We start from the raw sequence: 5,920 nt of genomic DNA on the forward strand, positions 1-5,920 counted from the left end.
AGTAAAAATAGCCTAAAAACTATAAAACTTAGAAATCTAAAAAAAATCTAATAAACTATAAGTTACTAGTATATAAATACTACTAGAAGTACCTAAAGAAGTAAGAGGTAAACTCTTAGAGAAAAGAAAGGAATAATTAAAAGAAGGATTAAAAGAATTAGTCTATAACTAGTCTAGATTAGCTAATAGTTTAGATAGTAGTAGTTTAAAAATAGGAAGGCCTATACCTCTAGAGGTAGAACTCTTCTTAGCCTACTCTTTTACGTAATCTTAGAGACTTAGAATTATATAATTTTAATTAGTAAACATACGCTCTTATATCTTAATCTCTAAAAGCTTTAGCTCTTATTATAATAGTTAAGTATCTAGTTAAGTACGCTATACTTTTAAATAAGCGATTTTAAGATATTTCTAACGNTTCACTAACTCTACTTTCTTCTACTTTTCCCTAGAAATAAATAAACTATATTCTACTTTTATAGAAATATAACTAGCGTAGTATCTAGTAGTAGTATCTATAAAATAAAAAAGTTCTTCTTTTTATAACGTTTATAATAGAAGATTATTTTATTTCTCTACTATTAAATATAGTTAGTATAAGCTTAGCGCTATTAATTTAAGTTCTTAGAATAAATATAATAGAAAGACTAGATCTTAAATATAGTTAGGAAGGTAATAAAGTAGAGATAGCTATAATAAGTAGATAGACTCTAACTTTATATATACCTAGCGTCTTAATATATAATATAGAAAAATAATATTCTAAAGTATTAGAATAATAGTCTTAAGAGAGAAAGTAATATTATAGGTAATAAGAAGAATTCTCTTCTTAATAAGTAATAAGATAGCTAAAGGCCTAGAGACGCCTACGTTAGAAAGTAATAATTATCGTAGGGTAGTAATTACGTAACTTAGCCTCCCACTAAGAGCTAGCTTTCTACTAAGAGAGAGATACTATAAGAATATAGAATACTATATCCTCCTAAACCTTCTATAGAAGAATACTTCTAAAAGATACTAGAGAGAATAGAACTAGAAGTAATAAGAATATAAGGATAGATAGATTTTATTATTTACTCTTATTATAGTTAACTTAAATTATNAACTATTAGAATAAGCTACCTCTCTATTAGTAGTTAAGCCCACTCAGGAGACCATGTCCCTGGACTCCCTCGAGCTGATCGAGCTCTTGTTGCAACAGAATCGGACATCCTTCGAAAAAGAGCGCCGCTCTCTCCTAGATAAGTACTAGATAGAGAACGGACTACTACTCTATTCGAACCGTCTCTACGTGCAACTAGACTCCCCCGCCTACACTCGATTAATCCAAGAGGCCCATAATCAGGTCTTATTAGCCCACCCGAGTGTAAAGAAGACTTATTAGCTACTATCTTAGAAGTACTACTAGAAAGGTATAGAAGCTACCTATAAGAGGTATGTACGGAACTACCTCACCTGCCGTAAGGCCCATCCGAGATAGACCTGAGTCTCTAGACTAATTCACCCCCTCCCTATTCCTGATCGGCCAATGCAACACCTCTGCATTGACTTTAAGGAATTTCCTAAGAACAAGGCTGAATACGATTAGATTATAGTCGTGATTAACTAGTTGTCTAAACAGGCCATCTCTATCCCGTATTATAAGACTATCAACGTAAGGGGTATAGCTAAACTCTTTATCTAGTAGGTGTACCGATTCGGACACACCCTAGAGACCATTATCTCTAATCGAGGACTACAGTTTGTGTCCAGTTTCTGGTCCGAGTTCTGTCGGATCCTAGGCGTTAAAGTTAAGCTATCTACTACCTACTATAAAGAAACTAATAGTTAGACAGAGATTATGAATAAATACATTGATCAGAGACTGCGCCCGTTCGTATCCTACTATCAGGACAACTGGAGCGGACTGCTGCCTCTGATCGATCGCGCCTAGATTTCCCTACCTCACTCTTCTATCAGTATGTCCCCGTATTAGATCCTTTATAGATCTAAACCTAAGTAGAGCTGGGACTAGAAGCACCTAACTAGCATCCTCACGCCTACAGATAAACTTAACTATAAGGATGCCCTGGCGCTTGCCACCCATATGTATGCCGCATGGGATACCGCTAAGCAGCAAATAGAGAAGGCATAGGACTGGATGCGATCCGCCGTCAATCGCTATCGTCGCCCTATCGATTAGAACATCGGCGATATAGTGTTCTTAGATATCAAGAACCTCGCGATCGATCGTCCGAGCCGGAAGCTGGCTGCAAAATAGGAAGAACCCTTTAAGGTTCTTAAGAAGGTTGGCTATTCTTACTAGCTCTAACTGCTGGTAGGATCCCGAATCTACGACGTCTTTGCTCCGGACCTGTTGTGTAAGGACCCTCAAGATCCTCTCCCAGGACAAGAAGCTCCTAAGCCCCCTAGCGTACCTATCCAAGGCGTAGAAGAATAGGAAGTAGACTAGATCCTTGCTAGTAAGTTATATCGTTCCAAGCTGAAATACCGGGTAAGCTAGATCGGACATAATCCGGACATAATCCGGACCCTACCTGGTACCCTGCCTCTAACTTTATGGGAGCTCCCTACAAACTCAGAGAGTTCCATNAACAAAATCCCTCTAAGCCGGGACCCCCTTAGGCCCTTAGCCCGTGGATTCAAGCGTGGGAGAAAGGTATAGATGACATGACTCTACTANATAGTTATATATTAGTTTATTAAATAGATTAGTATTATTAAACCCTTAGTTATATCTATAACTCTTTTCTAGTAAGAATCGCTAGGCAACTCTTATAGCGCTAATCCTAATTCTACTCGCCCTAACCCGGATCGAGCTAGAGAAGTATTAGCACTCTAGACCCCGTGTAATAGAGAGTTAGCTTCTAGTATTTAGTATCTAAGTAAGTATGTAGCTATAACTTAATAACGCTCTACTTATAGCTCTTATATATAAAAATCTCTCTAAATAGATCTATAGTAGTAAGTAATTATAGTATAAGCCATACTATTATTAATATAAACTATACTATTACTACTATATAGTAGTAAACTAATTACTATTTATATTTTTATTTATTTTAGTTACTCTACTAATATAACCTTAGTTATATAATATTACTCTAGTGTGCCTAAAACTCTAATTCTAAGGTTAGAGTTAACTTAGAGTTAAGCTATAACTCTACTCTACTCTAGCGTATAAGCTATATTAGTAAATACTAACTTTTTATTATATTCTATTAAATATCTTACGCTATAGTTATTATGTAGTTATAAAAAGTAATTTATTAAATTAGTATAGATTTTCTATATCTATAATAGAAGTTATATTAATTTTAGACGCTTTTCTAACCTTAATTCTAGAGCCTATATAAACCTGCAGGATTAAGGTCTACAAACTTACTAAGTAATCTAGAATTAAGGTCGATTTTAACCTTAATCCTGTTTGTAACGATGTTACAGCCTCGCTAAGTATCGGACCAATCCCAGAGCCGGATCGGAGGAAGTATCAGCCGCCCCTTCATCAGCTACTCGTTTCTCAGTCGGATCCGATTCGGACCCGACTAGGATAGGTATATATGGAGACACTTTCTGTAGCTAGCTCTGCAGACTTTTGATATCCTTTTCGTACAAGGCCTATAGGTGTCTATTCGAATCAAGGCTCGTTTGATGTCCTACGCACTCCCATATGCCTCTGAGTGACACTCCCGCCGGTACTAATCCGAGTAGTCTTGCCTGCGCCGTTACACTGTTAGGGATTAGAGATAGGATTAAGGTCCGCAAACTCGCCAAGTAATCTAGGATTAAGGTCGATTTTAATCTTAATCCTGTTAGGGATTGGGGATAGAGTATATATAGCCTTTTAGGCTCTAGTATACTAAGAAGTAAAATAGATAAAAAGATAGTTACTAATAGTCTATTATCTAAACTATAGTATATATACTATTACTAAGTTATTTATCTTATATAGAGTTAGTAAGAAATTATTAATAATAATATAATATATCTCTTTCTATAGAGATTTTTTCTTTATTAACTTAAGACTATAAGTCTTATAAGAGAATTAAGAGAATACTTTAACTTACTTAATACTCTTTAGGTACTTACTAGTATAAAACCTTTATAAGATATATTTCTACTACTCTACTAATATATAATATAGCTATCTATAAGCTTTATCTTAATTTTTCTTTATAATACTAACTAGTTTATACTATAGTTCTAGTTTATACTTATAGATATACTACTTTAGATCTATTACTCTATACTTATATTTATATTTAAAAGAAGTCTAATATAATAGACTTTTATAGACTAAGTTCTAAAGTATATTAAGATATTATCTATAAAGAAAGTAGACTAGAATATATATTATAGTACGCTAGAGGACTATTTATACTAGGTAAGAGTAGTAGCCTTCTTACTAGATAAGTAGCTAGTTATATTAGTATCTAACAACGAGATAGTATAGCTATAGAAAGTGGCGATAGATACGTACTATAGCACTCTAGAAGGCTATTCTAGTTTTATTAAGTTAGTAATCTTCTCGCTAGATAGGTAGCTAGTTATATTAGTATCTACTAATAAGATAGTACGACTATAGAATATACTAGTAAGGACTTATTATAGTATACTAGAGCGCTATTTAGCTATAGTTATAGTAGTTACCTTCTCGCTAGATAGATAGCTAGTTACGTTAGCGTCTAATAATAAGATAGTATAACTACATAAGTTAATAATAGAGATATATTACTATACTCTAAATAGCTCTTTTAAATTCTCTATATATATAAATTTCTTATTAAATAGCTAAGTACTTTATATAAATAAAGAAGATTTCTTTTTACCTTAAACTTTAGTTATTATATTACTTTTTAGGTTATAGTAGTTATCTTTATATACTATAGTATTGGATTAGTAGATATTATATAATAGGTAATATCTTCTATAGCTCTTACTAGAATATTAATTAGAGAAGATTAAAGTACGTAAGAATATAGTTTATCTATAACTTATGTCTAGTTATATAGTTTTAATTCGAATCTTCTAGTATAATATATTAATATAACTACTTTAGTATAAGTATAATAATTACTTTATAGCGTAGTATATATTATTAATATATAATATAAGTCTTATTATTAGTAATTTTCTTTAAAAATAACCTTCACTTTAGATTTTATACGCTTAGACTATCTACTAGAGCTAAGCTATAGCTATAATAGCCGCTATTAATAGAATATATAAAGATAATCATATAAAATATATAAGGTAGCTTAGCGTAAGCTAAGATACTTATTATAACTATAATCTTATATAAATATAGACGTTATAGGCGCTATAAGGCTAGACGTAACTTACTTAACTATTATAAGGTTTTTTAAATATAATCTTAATCTTCTAGAGTTTCTTAAACCCTAGAAGCTTCTATATAGCGCTATAGTAAAGTAATACTATTATATATAGAAGAATAGTCTACTATAACTTATATAAGAAGAGTAGTAATAGTAATATATTTTTTATTTCGATATATAAAATATATTAATAGATAGCTCTAAGACATAAATATTATAAATTTTTTAAGATTTTTAGCGAGCGCGCAGAAAGCGAAGTGTTGAAAGCCAAAGTACCCCTCATTTGTCCCAGCATGGCGGGTGTCCCAGCACTCAGGGAGGGACGTTATGTGCAGCATCGCGAACACTAGCAGACATCCACATATCACTGAACATGTACCTATTGCAGGTCGCGATCAGTGCCCCTCTCGTGCAGTATAGACGTTGAGGAAGACTGTAGTCAGTCCAGCTAAGGGATTTAGAAACCCTGGGCTTTCATCCGTCAGCGAAATTGGGACAATTGTTGTATGCAAATTGATCTAACTAGTCGCAATATACAGAAATAGCTTATCGGCTAGCTATAAGTAGTGTCTCTGACGCTGGTG

Source organism: Bipolaris oryzae, assembly GCF_000523455.1.
Source record: "Bipolaris oryzae ATCC 44560 unplaced genomic scaffold scaffold_297, whole genome shotgun sequence".
In the NCBI taxonomy this organism is placed as follows: domain Eukaryota; kingdom Fungi; phylum Ascomycota; class Dothideomycetes; order Pleosporales; family Pleosporaceae; genus Bipolaris; species Bipolaris oryzae.